The following is a 14,164-nucleotide window of genomic DNA, read 5'->3' as shown; positions in this document are numbered from 1 at the left end:
ATGAGCAGTAACTTATTATTAGGAGCATAAAGGAAAACATTAGAAGAGATTTCTTTCGTTTAAAGATTTATCAGAATATGGAATATATTCCCACAAGTGGCTATTAAAGCCGAGTCACTCAGAGTTTAATATTTTTCTTTGTGTTTAACTCACGCTTAAAGGGTATGGAGAAGGAACAGAAAAATTATACGAGAATAAACAGCTCTATTGTGGACCTAGCAGTGGCAAGGCATGATGGGCCAAAATGGCCTCCTCTATGCTTACACGCCTGTGATAATCTGTTATAAAAATTGAGCTTTTTTTATTAGCTAACGCTAGCTAACAGATATCCATTTGTTCTCATACAAATTATTATTGATGTACACATTGTGATTTTATGACATAAATTAGAATTCAAGGATAAAATTAGTTAATTGCAGATGTTTACATATCATTCTATAGAAACAAAATAAAAATTAATGTATTGGGCAGAATTCAAAACAGACCATCTTTTGTTTGCTTATTTGTTTGAAGTGATTACTTGCCCTGTAAGAGCTTAAGTCAGTGAAACTAATGTTAGAAGAATAGGCCTTGAGAAAGATTTGATGAGACAGGTCTTTGAAAAGCAGTGAACAGACGATATTAGCAGGAACTGTTCAAATTGGATGGATGCCAGACATCACCGAAAATAGAGTGTAATGGGACCTTTCTGTGCCCACCTGGTGCACCATTTCTTGTGCACTACAGAATGTTGTGATATTATCGTGCCCCAGATTGCAAAACACCATCTGGAGCAAGCAAGGGTTTAAAACGGGGTTGATTTAAAATTTTTTAAAACATTTGGGTAAGCACACAAAAACATAATTCACCACAGTTGTCGATATTCCTGCAATTTTTGGATTAATTGCCAATGATTTTGAGGTTGATTGTATTTCTGTGGGATGTTAAAGAATTTTTGGGAAATGTAAAGCTGGGAGGTGGGTGAGGAAGTAGTGAAATGGTACAAGGCTGCATATAATGAAATGCGTGAGAAAATAAAACAATATTTTTGCAACTAGAATTAACTGCATTTCTGGTTGTTATCTTGATGTTTGCTCCTGAAGCAAAGAGTTTCGGATTTGGAAGAAGCGCATTGTTTTTGACAAAGATTTTATAGTACTGAAATCTCGACTGAGAAACATAAAAATGTTTATTAATGGGTGGATTGGGTGACCCAGTAGGTAAACATATTGCTCTTGCACCTTGGAACGCTAGGTTCTAATCTACCCAAAAACAGAACATGCTCGAGTTGCACTGTGGTTCATCAGAATCTGCAAATGAAAAGGCAGCTGAACAGTTTGGGTGGAGACTTGGAACAGAAGATATTTTATTTCATTAGTCTAGGTCCCGAGAGAAATTTTTTTTTGCAGTCCGACCAAAGTTTCTAGTGGGGACAACTCCAGGGCAGGCAACAATTTCATACTGTTCAGTTTTCATAAATACCAGATATTTTGGGTGGAATACCAAACACATGTTTATTAGAATGGTTCCAGGAATGAGGGAATTCAGTTACGCGGACAGACTGGAGAAGCTGGAGTGGCTGCCCTTAGAGCCGAGAAGGTTGAGAGGAGATTTGATAGAAGTGTTCAAAATCATGAAGGGTTTAGATAAAGTAAGTAAAGAGAAATTGTTCCCGTTAGCAGAAGAGTCGAGAACCAGAGGACACAGATTTAAGGTGATTGGCAAAAGAACCAAAGGCAACATGAGGGAAAACTTTTTTACTCAGCGAGTAGTTATGATCTGGAGTGCGCTGCCTGAAAGGGTGGTGGAAGCAAATTCAATTATGGCTTTCAAAAAGGAATTAAATAAATACTTGAAGGGGAAAAAATTTGCAGGGCTATGGGGAAAGAGCGGGGGAATGGGACTAACTGGACTGCTCTTACAAAGAGCCAGCATGGGCTCGATGGGCTGAATGGGCTTCTTCTGTGCTGTAACAATTCTGTGATTCTATGTTTGAGTGTTGTTTCTTACACGGTCAGCCATTCACCAGTTAAAGTTGTAACCATGCTGATGGTACAGAAACATAGCATTTTTCTTCTGTCTTCATCAAAATTCAACAGAGCAAGGGCGAATACCAGTGCATTGTCCTTGTTAAGTTTGTTCCCTGCAGGTAGTCGGGGTTACAAGGTTGATTTTAGTTAGGGTTAAAAAATGTTTCCCAATTATTGTGCAGTCAAATGTCAAAACTGAAAGCAATGAATGTCCGAGTTTTGAAAATAATAAAATCTCTTGCAACTTAGTCTGGTCATTAAGCTATAGTGCCCGATACATGGATGTTATTATGAGCGAGCAGCTTCACCTGAGCAGATTATTTCTGATTCTGACTATGTTATTGCATGCAGCTGTGCCCACAGATACATTAAAGAAGTGGCACAGTTGTAATCTTTTTTTTTAAAAAAAGTGGTTACAGTAGTTGTGTGCGTACTGAACTAAGATTATAATACTCACTGTTTATTTGTGGAGATTTTGGCATGTTGTATTTTTTTGGGTTGAAACCAGTTAAAGGAATACTCAGGCTACAGTTCTAAATTTAAATTTTAAAACCTTGATTGAGCATAATGCTAAGTGATCTGCCAAATCTCTTCCCCTGCTCCCATTTTGTTTAATTATTGCGTTTGGCAAATTGGCTGCCATGATTCCTGACGTTACAACAGTGACTTTGCTTCAAAGGTACTTCATTGACTGTAAGGCGCTTTGGGACATCCTGAGGTTGTGAAAGGTGCTATATAAATGCAGGTTTGTTTGGTTCTTGCTTGCCTACATTCTGATGTTGGGGGAAGCTGCTTTGGAATCCCTTCATGTTACATTTCAGAAGAGATTTTCTAAAAATTTTGTTCCATGCTCATTAAATGCAGAACCAGAACTCCAAGGTCAAGAGCAGATGTCAACAGCATGATTGCAGTGACCCAACTGGGATCCTGAAATTTATCTCCATGAACGTGTCAATGTGAATATGGTACTATAAATACATAGGCAATCTGTGATGTAATGGTAGTTAACAGTGAGGAAGAGCCATATTATCAAAGGTTAAATTTCTGTACGGATTACACTGGAACTCAGTTGGGGATCAGCAACACAAATTTGCTACAATGAGGTGCAACTAAATTTGCCAAAAAATGTTCAAATTCCTTTAAAAGCTCGAATACATTAAAATGGACATTCATCCCATGAAAAAAATCCTCAGGTCGGTCAATTTGTTTTACGGTATGAAGTGACATCTGAATGTCAAGTATCTGAAGTGAAATATTCTAAACCAAGTATGATAGTCCTATTAACATTTTCGTGTGTGATGAATGTGTGAGAGTTCAAACTGACAGCACAAGAAAATAAGTTCTACTTCTCCATGAATCATTTAGATTCCTACTGTATCTCTATTTGGACAGATTGAAAACAAAAATCTCTTGAATAATATGTGCTTTTAAACATGGCATTTCGAATTATGTGTGTGTTGACACGTGGCATCTAGGCTCTGATTTTTCTAATGAAGAAACTCTCGGGCTAAGCAGTTCCTAATGTTAAGCAAAATATTTTTCTCAACGGTATATTCCACACACAATTTAATTTGATTTCTAAATTTAAAACCACAAAGCATCTTTAATGTTTGATCTGCATGAAATTATTAATCCCTATGATTGGCTGCTAAAAATTGGGTTTAAAAATTAAAAATTTCTTCATTTATTCCTCAATGACTGGTATCGGAGTTTTCATTAGAGAGAGAAAAAACAGTATTAATTATAAAGAGAGAAAGATTATTTTAGTCCATTCTGTTTTTTAAACAATACTGTACTTGGAGGTTAGGGAACTGGATGCAGGATTCAAGGCAAGAAATAAATTATTAGAAATATTTATTTGTGAATTTTTAATCACACCAGTAATTCTTTTAGCACTTTGTTTCATCATTCAAGTTTGCTTTGTGTCTAAACAATCACTATACTTTGCATCCCATACACTTGAGTAATTAATTTAAATCTGGTAGTGTGTATTGAAGTGTCATTTGTTTTTTTAGGAGTTGGGAGCCACTCAGGACTGTATTGAACTGTGAACATTAGAGTCCTCCTAATAGTAGTGACATTGTCTCTATACTGTGCTGTAATGAACAGCTTGGGAAGATTAACAAAGTCTTCAGAAAAACAATTGTTATAATTTACCTCATGCATTTCCTAAATTATACTCATTACAAAATTGTTTTGTATGGATGTTACTTTTACTGTTAGAACCCAAACTGATCGGAACTGAGACTTGAGACCACAGTATTCTATCATTTCCACAAATAACGGCCTCCTGTTTTTTAAGAAGAGTCGAGGCAGATAAATTCCGGAGACCGATTTCAGCGTAGCATGTAACAAATGCCAGCGTGCATCTGAGCCACCATAAGCTTGTTTTGATGTCTGCAAACTGTGTGCTGTACGAGTATTTTTTTATCCATTGCCTGCTGCGGGAAATGTATTTTACCACACTTTGAGGAACTTACGATTTGTCTGAATTGTGACATTTTTAATTCAGTTTTAGGCCCCGTTGCTTAAATTTATTGGTAGTCTGAGTTTATCAAATAGTTGGTAGTTTGCCTCCAGTACCCTCACCACTCTTTCCGATGGTATGCAATCCTTATATGTACAGGTTTGTACAAAGTTTGGTGCCTTGGATTGGGCAGAGGTCTGAATTGCATTTGTGCTTTTCAAAACTTGCTGATGTGTGAGATGTGATCAGGGATGGGAATGGCCTCTTAACATGTATGATGTATGTTCTGATTAGTACCTCATGCTCTGGAACAACAATGGTGGCACGCAAGCATGTATTGGAAGCAAAGTCGATTGGTTTTACATGATACATGCAGCTCTGCATAATACTGCATTGCAGCACTGACCAGAATATTTTTTTTGTGCACAATGTTGTTGAATGGAGTGTGATGAATTATATTAATTTGCCATCCATAATAAATTAATGTCTCCTTTTCCTCTTCCCAAAGTGGAGAGATTTTGACAGTGAGGCTGTTTGAATATTGTACCTACAATGTTTACACAATTGGACTGATGACTGTATTCGATTTTTAACATTTTATTAATGTAATTCTTTGTATCAATAATTAAACCAATTTTCCTGGCTTCTGGAAGTTGCTACACATCCTGCTCTGCAGTAATTGTGACCAGATGATGATGCAGAGTGATAAATGCAGCATAGTCAATGAGGTAAGAAAAACGTAGCAAGTGACTGGATTGCAAGAAGAGGAAATATGATGGCACAAGATGAAGAATTTTAACAGTTCATAAACTGTCCTGTGCATTACTGCCAGCTGTTTGAGTAGAGGTTGGGACTTAAACCTTGTGAATTGTTCACCAGTACACACTATCCAAATATTATGTGTTTGTTTTAGAAAAAGGAGAAGTGGCTACCATTTACTATTCTGAGCAGCAAAGTAACCAAAAGCAAGATAATACGACACATGGGTCTCGATGACCTTTTTAGCCGTAACTTCTTTTCTCTGTTTCAATGTATGTTAAGGGATAAAATTAGGTTTAGGTAAAAACGAACTATTTGGGAAATCTATTGAGTCTAGTAAAAATGTGCCAAGAGTTTTTACATGTGTGTATGTGGGACAGGATTTATGTTTTTTTTTGTAGAGGGTAAATTATATAATCTGACAAAATCCTTCAGAGCATTTTTTTATGTATGATGAACAATTGAGTACTGAAAATTCTTGCCAGTAAGGAAAGTGTTGGGATTTGTCACTAAACTGTGGGATACTTGTTCTAATGTAAGGACTTGATTTTAAATAAAATATACCATTTTTCCTCCATTACCATGTGTCATTTACTGACTGAAGGGGTTGGGTCTGTGATATACTTTAAGGGATCTGATAACTGAACTGTGTAGCCACTAATTGGGAAATATTTGACTGCAGCCCACTTTGACTTTTAGACTTGCTTTTAAATCTTCCTGCTGACAATGTGCTGGGATCAAGAAGTCATAGGGTAAGGAATCATAGACGTAAATCAATGTTCTTGCACTCTGTTGTAGCATATTGGTGCATCATTGTGTTGCAGCATCCAATAGTAACTCAGCAATAATGTAAAATGAGCTCTCACATACCAGGGCAGAAGGGTCCTGTTGGAACATTGTTATTGGTCCTTGTTTGTCTCTTGTACTTTCTCAAATCTCCAATTTAAAAAGCCCAGGAAATCCCTTGATAGTACATTACTGTAATTTTGGGCCATAATTTGCTGTCAAAATAACAGTGAGGCTAATGGCACTCGCCGTTATTTATGCGCAAATGCTACAGCAACTTCAGACGAGTGCAGATGCAAGGTTAAACTTGGAAATCCAAAAGTTGCTGTCCAAGATGCACCGCTCCACCGTTAAGCTTCGGAGAAACGACATCTCGTAGTCTGCTTCACCATTGAAATACATTGAACTCCATGAAATTGCTGCATTTTCATGGTAGATACGTGCTAAACTCGCCACAGAAAGTTAAATCTTGTCCATTTCAGTCTAAGTACCCTTTTAATGATGCAATAAGTGTTAATTACTGCCAGTCAACCTCTTTGGCACTGAAAATTAACTTAGAGAAGTGTGGAGTCTCATTCCTTCAGGTTTAAATTGTTGGAGATTTTAAAAATTAATTTTTTTTTTACTTTGTTTCTTTTTTCTCTCTCTTAATCCAATCTTTCTTTTCCTCTCTTTATTTCTCTTTCTGCATTTGATTTGACATTGAATTAATTCCTTTTCAGTCCTTGTGCTGTTAATTTCACAATTCTTAATTCTGATTGGTTGAGAAGTTACACCATTGCTTGCCCTGTTCACTCGGGTCCCAGATACCCTGTTTCCCTCGCTGCGACATTATCAGCTCGTACTTTCTGCAACTTGCCACGCAAAAAATTAAAAAACCTAAATGTGCAAGGGCAAGTCTTACTAATGGCAGATGTTGTTAGATGCTCTGCCACAGCAAATTATGGCCCAGTGTGTTAGAGCTGGGTAATGGCATTTATCCTTTCAGCGCAGAGAGTTTGTACGCCAGTATTCATCAATAATTGAGATCTGGATGTTTGAATGTCATGCAGGCAACAATTCTTTTAAACTAGAATAGCTAAATACTGATTAATTTTAGGGCTGTAATGAAGAATTAGTAACTCCAGATTAATTGTACCTAATTTAGCCGCAAGCTTTTAGCTGCAGTCTTAGATGGGTAACTACAATATTGACTCGCAGCCAAAAGTACCTTGTTTATGCTACCTGCCTGTGAATCCTACTCTTGTCAGGAGAGCTCTGTGCATATCTGCTTAACACGCATGCTTCACTCCTGGGTGGTAAATGTTTAAACGTATTGAGAGCACAAGTGGGACCAGGCTCCAGAATTACACTATCACTTCTGTGTTGCTCTGTTGTTTTCCTGTGTGCTTCCCGGCCCAATTCTAACTCCATCTTCTCTCCCTGCAGCTTTATAGGATGACCAGTTGTTCACAGCTGCACCCTTTCATGGAATTGTTATAGCTCTGTTTCTGCCTGCCTCTGTGAAAAATGAGAACCCTGTAGACAACCTGTAAATAGCAGTAGCAGCTCTGTAAGCTGTTGGAAGTGATGACCTGCTTACTGATAGGATCCAACAAAGCACCGTGAAATTTTCACCTCACTTTGAGACTGAGATACTCTCTTGTTTAATCTCATAGTCTGTATGTTTAGAAAACATAGCCTACTTTTCACTGCAGGTAGCTGTTGGTATGGTTACAGCACACCAGAGATTGGTACAGATGGAAACTGGACCAAATGATGGACCTAGGGAAACGTATACTGGTGAGGGATCTGTGGAGACATCTGTAGCAAAGTGCAGGATATAAGCTTTATAAATGCAGACTGTGAGGTGGTTATTGGATGAAAGGTAACACTGTAATGTGTACTGTAGTGTAGATCATAGCTCATAACCACTCTTGTCTGCTCTACACATATGTGGCTATTGGGTTTATTGTTTTAAAATAAGGGAATCTTTGGTTTAGCACAAAGTGTAAAATTGTGGTTAATTGAGTGATACAATCTAGAGAGATCAACCTCTGCAATCTCCAAACTAAGTTATGCAGGGTACTGTTCAGCATAAAACTTTATTTAAGGAATAGCACATACTTATAGATATATGTCAATTTTGTCGTTCATTTGTAGCTCCAATAATTGAGGGGAACTTAAGAACAATAAATAGGTTTTATGTAATGCATAGTCTTTTATGTTAACCCCAAAGCAAAGAAAGAATTTGCATTTATATTGTGGCTTTCACATCCTCATGACGTCTCAAAGTGCTTTACAACCAATTAATTACTTTTGAAGTGTAGTTATTGTTTAGGTAGGTAAACCCAGCAAGACCACTGAGAAAGCTTGTTTTGGTGGTGGTTGAGGAATATATACGAACAATGACGGACAGGAAAAGACGCTCTGGTCCATCCAGCCTGTCTCAAACAATTGTGATACCTTGTGTATCAATATATACACTCTCCACATCATCCAAAATCATGTGATTTCCTGGGAGAAGTGAAAAACCAGATTTAAAAACCCAGGCCAATTTGGGGGGGAGGGGGGGAAGATCTGGGAAATTCCTCTCCGACCCCTTTGGTGATTGAAGCTGGTCCAGGAGAGAATCTCTTGGATAGTTGCAATACCAAGAAAATATGCAGACATTGTGAAGTAGTGACATGGAATGCTATGCATTCAATCAAATGATGGAATGTGTTCAAGGCTGCAAAGTGACCAAGTGTATAGTTGTACTGATACCCTTTGAATTGATGGTTGCCTGAATGATGAGACCATCATTTGTTTGTAGACTTAACTATAATGGTCTTTAGTGCTAACGTTGGATCGGCTTTCATGCATGTGGCTCTTAAGATAAAGTTTCACTATATCTTTTGTGACTTGCAAAAGCAGCATTTGGAATACCCTGCAAAGTAATGGAATCAGTACCAACATAAAGATCAGACACAACCACGGTAATACTTTGGTGGAGTGACTCCTTGATCCTTTTTATTCAGACTCTCCAAAGTAGTGTGGTTAGGATCTGGAATGCACTGGGAATGGTGGAGGCAGATTCAATCATGGCCTTCAAAAGGGAACTGGATAAGTACTTCAGACAAAAAAATGTGCAGGGTTATGGGGATAGGGCGGGGGAGTGGGACTAGCTGGATTGCTCATGCATAGAGCCGGCACGGGACTCGATGGGCTGAATGGCCGCCTCCTGTGCTGTAACCTTCTATGATTCTCTAAGTAAAATGTGTTATAACCATGAGTGCCTCATAAAAATGCTTCTTAAAAAGTGGAGACAAAATAAGTCATAATGAGGTCAGAAGAGCGACCTTCTACCAGCAGATTGTTATGAAATAGGAGGTTGGCATAGCTAGCTATCTGTTGTGGATGGGCAGACATGGCTGCATATTTGGCAGATTGCAAGCAGAAGAGGAGGTCAACCAAGAGCCTTGCAGCAAAAAAAAATTGTGCTTTAGAACAGTCGAACAACCCTGGATAAGTCATGAAACTATCTGGTGATGGGAGGTTTCTTGTGTCTCCCTCTTGTATTTATTGTAAGCTGGTTTAGTGCTTAAAAGAGCAAATGTAAATCTATATAAAATTTATCCCATGGTTATTCTCTTGTTTTCGTCCAGATTAATTCAGACATAATCAGTCATTCGCTCTCAAATAATTTTAAAATGAATTCAGCACACAGAACATCCATGTGCATTAGTAACATTTTATGCTGATATCTCATGATTCTAACATAAACATATAAAATGGGCTACGGTGTCAGCTCATCCAGCTTGGTTCTTGCAAAAAAATATGCACCAACGCGGACTCTACCAGCAATTCCAGTCAGATTTGTGTTTACACTACATAAACATTATACTTTTTTTGTTTTAAAATGCCATATCTATGTCATGGCCAGTTTTGGCCATCTTCATGATTTAAGGAACATTGTCTTGCCTATTTCTGATTCAACAGCGATTAACCTTATTGTGCAGAGCATTCTATTTAGGCTAAATTTAAGTCCATGCTTAGTACCATCTCTGTGAAGGATGGGACTTTTAAGAAGGAGAGCCAGGCTTTGTGTTGTGTTGGACCTATTACCATCTAAAGTCGCATGGATGGAGAATAAAGCAGGTATTCACTCTATGCAATGACAAAAGGCCAACAATAATAGCATGTAACGGATATTTTGAATAGATTGACTATAACACCCTTGCGGGGTGTTTTAAACTGGGATCAGACACATCTGTTTTAAATGCATCATTAAATTTGGGGACATCTGTCCTGGGAAATGGAACACCTGTCTGCTTTTGTTGGCCAGTGTTAACGTTGAGTGCTTCCAAGTCAGGAACAAGATTGGTTAGATGCACAGTAAAGTTCCCTATGCTCTACCCGGATCTCAGAAAAGCATCCCTTTCTGTGCCAGTATTTCCTATTTCCCACAATAACCATTCTGGCAGACTGTCTAAACCAGCCTGCGATTGAGCCTTAATTAGCGCTGAATTATGGGCACTTTTGTGTGGGACTACCCTCTAGAAAATAGATGCGACTACCCCAAACCCGTTCCAGTTAGGATCCTTAAAGGCAACAGAGAGAGAAGCTTCTGTCCCATTAATTTGGTTTAATTAAAACTTAGGCCTCAGAAGTGAAATGACAGTGTGCTAATCTGTCATCTGGTCACTCTGCTTGGCAGTTTCATTTTGCTCATAATAAGAAAATGCTGGAAATACACGGTAGATCCATCAGCGTCTGAAAAAAGAAAATCTAAAACAAAAGCAAACTATCGCGGATGCGGGAAATCTGAAATAAAAACTGAAAATGCTAGAAACGGTCAGCAGGTCAGGCAGCATCTGTGGAGAAAATATAGTTGTGTTGGAAATATAGTTTGGTACTGGTCCTCTTTATTACTGTATCTGAGGTGGTGTTTGGCATGTATGCATCAACACAGTCAATAACAGATGGGTTAATTGTCGGTTTACACCAGTGATTACTCTGTCAGTGAGCTTTAGGGGAGGGGCTGATCAGCGGCCAATTATTCCTCACACGGAGCGAATTTCATTGGGGGACGAGGGAATAGTCACCCACAATCCCTTTTGTGCACCTTCTAGCAGTCAGCTCACAAATGATGTTGGTAGGCACAGAGCAGGCCATTTGTCCAGCCATTTGAATGGACAGTAATTTATAGACCTAGGAGATTCCCATTTTAAGGAAAAATGGGAGAATTAGCAACTCTTAATGAACTTGCATTTTCAGAAATCTTACACTACAAAGCTGCCTGTTCCCACATTAATTACGGAACAAGCAATTGGTTTTTCATTAAGAGGGTTTCACCCTCTGAAAATAAAATGTTATTTTGATCTATTTCCTTCAGCTCTGGGTGCAAAATTAAGTGGTTAATAATGGCAATGGAAATTTAGATTTAGATTAAAGCAAGTTAATTGGTTTTGTCCCTAGCAGTGATTATAATCAGTGACCTTTTTTATGTAGCTACTTTCTGGAACATTTGTAACAGGTTTATTATGGGTCGGCTATAAACACCATTGCGTCTAACTGTCTTGCACCTGTTGAATGATACAGCAAGGGCAGCGTGCCCTTTGCCTCAACTGAATTTACTTCTAATGTCATTTCTCTTACCAAAGTAGAACAAGACCTTCATTCAGACTGTAGTTTTATGTAGTCAGCTAATGTGTTCACTCTTTCTTAATAAAAAAGAGTGAAAGGAACACTTCCCAGCCTGTGCGCACAAAATCCTGAACCTGAGATTATTTGTTTGCTTTGTAACTTGCTGCCATTGAATTTGGTCTGTAGTTAATGTAAAAGTATTTTTCTGTCAATTCAGTGAAGTGATTGTATTGTAACTGTAGTGTTCAGTACATTCCAATCCACCCATGTACTATGGGGAGAAATGCTTACTCTGGGATATGAACCGATGGGAGAATTGGTGACCTTACTATGCTGCCAACAAAACAGTGTTACAGTGATCTTCAGCTTTAGCTGCGGGATTGAGCTGTCTCTCAAAAGTGCGTTGCTAATTTTGCATGATGCACAGCAGTAATGACAAATGTGGCAATTAACTAAACATGGAGTGTGCAATAAAGTTGTTTCATTTATTCAACGTTTCTTGTCTCTTTTGTCAGCACTATGACGGGAAGTGCTCCTTTGGACTTTCCCTTCTTGTTCCTTCTAATTTGCAAATCTGTCTTCCTAGATTCTTCTCTATTCTGTTGAAATTGAGACTGCTTGCACTATTTCCTGTTCAACTCATTCTCCCATGACCTCAAAACTGTGGAGCTCCTTACCACCTGTAGTCTTTTTTTTCCTCATACAATCTTTGTCCTTTTAAAACCCAACCTAATCACTACTCCTTGATTTACCTCACATTCTCTAATTCTTTTCAAGCTTGCTGGTGTCCTGCACCTGGGTTTCTCAATGAAAAACCTATTGAAATTATTTATGCCATATTGCTTCAGATTGGAATACTTGAAGTGTTAGTTCATTAACACTCTTTAAAAAAAAATGGCTAGATCAGATGACGAGCATTACAGGTATGTGATGGTTTTATCATGGTAATTGGAACACCTTCTGTCAAAGATGCATTTTGAAAGTATTACAAAATAGCCTTGTGCAAATGCAGCACAGATATGCAAGTCATCTATTCATTAAGTATTTCAAAATTTATCAAAAACATAATGACAACCACAACAGGGCTAGCATTGCAAGCAGAGATATTGGCTTTTAGGGCCATTGGTGCGATTGAGGCAGCTGCTTCCCTGTGCACCGTTCCCCTGCTTGCTTGGTACATCTCTTCCTTGCACACGGAGCTTATGATGTTGCCATTTGTCATCAGTGCTGGGATTCAGAAGTGGAAAGCCTCACTTCTGGGGTTAGTTATCAAATCATTTTGGAAGCCCGAATGCACCCTTTGCATTCAAATAAAAATTATATGGTGTGAATTTGCAGTCTCACCTTGTTTTTGTTTATTAGAACAACAGATGGCAGATGTTTTAGGCAAAACATTTGACTGAAGGATCAGTTATGAATACTTGAAATAGTTTAACCCCATAAACCTTTTTGCATATACTCTGTAGTGACCAACCCTGTGCAGAACTCCCTCCTAACTGCATTAAATTGTCAGCCTAGATTATGTACTCAAGTGTCTGGAGTGGAGTTTGAACCCATGACTTTCTGACTCAAGATGTGGAGATGCCGGTGATGGACTGGGGTTGACAATTGTAAACAATTTTACAACACCAAGTTATAGTCCAACAAATTTATTTTAAATTCCACAAGCTTTCGGAGGCTTCCTCCTTCCTCAGGTGGTTAATTTTGGGGGTTAATTTAGATACTTGTCAAGAAAAAATATATCAATGCATTTCTGTTTTTGTACATTCAGTCTGAGCATTGAACACAACCTGATTAAGTATAGCACATGGCCTTAACCTGAGAAGAACATCACCTGTGGCACCAGTGTGATATTTCTAATTCCCACACCAGCCTCTCTGAGTGAGGCTGTTGATTAGTCCTGAATTATACACAGTTGTGTTGTGGACTTGTGCCTGCTAGGATCTGACAGAGAAAGGACACTTTCATTCTGTTGTTCTGGGATAGATTTCAACCCAGGTGACAGCAATCAAAGAATGGTGTTCCAACTACAAAATTGGTGGTCTATTTTTGACTCAAATAGAACATCACACGGAGTCTTTCTGTAGTGAGTTTAATTTCCACATGTTGATTACAGGTGTATGTGGATGGTTTGCACCTCAAAGTTTGCATGGGATAAAAAAAGGTATTTGAGGTGGAACATTGTAAATAGTTCTCATACTTGTAACTAATTTTAACTTGTGCTGTTTATACTAGAATGTCTTTGTAGAAATTTGTAACAATTCATGTGTTTTTTTTAAGATATGATTTTGACTTTAATATAAAAGCTTTCCATTCATTTTACATCATAACTTGTTATGCTTGTCCAATCAATAATAAAGCTATCAATACATGACCTAAATACGTAAATCCCACCTCCAATTCTTTCCTGTCCCTTCCTCCCCTTCTCTTTGCCTAACCTTCTGCCTGTTCTCCCTCCTTCTCCCTGCCCACCAGGTGTTAATGGGATACTGTAGTTGGCCTCAGTTAAGGAGAGGGGGGAAAAAAATCAGCCAGG

At 38.3% G+C, this 14,164-nt stretch overlaps 1 protein-coding gene across 6 annotated transcripts in view; it reads left to right on the top strand.

The window, feature by feature from the left end:
- The window catches only part of dennd4a (DENN/MADD domain containing 4A), a 113,988-nt gene that overhangs the window by 22,821 nt on the left and 77,003 nt on the right, over positions 1–14,164 (top strand). The window lies entirely within an intron of this gene.

The sequence above is a fragment of the Heptranchias perlo genome, chromosome 34 (genome assembly GCF_035084215.1).
Source record: "Heptranchias perlo isolate sHepPer1 chromosome 34, sHepPer1.hap1, whole genome shotgun sequence".
Lineage (NCBI taxonomy): Eukaryota > Metazoa > Chordata > Chondrichthyes > Hexanchiformes > Hexanchidae > Heptranchias > Heptranchias perlo.
This window is presented reverse-complemented; position numbering and strand designations above follow the sequence as displayed.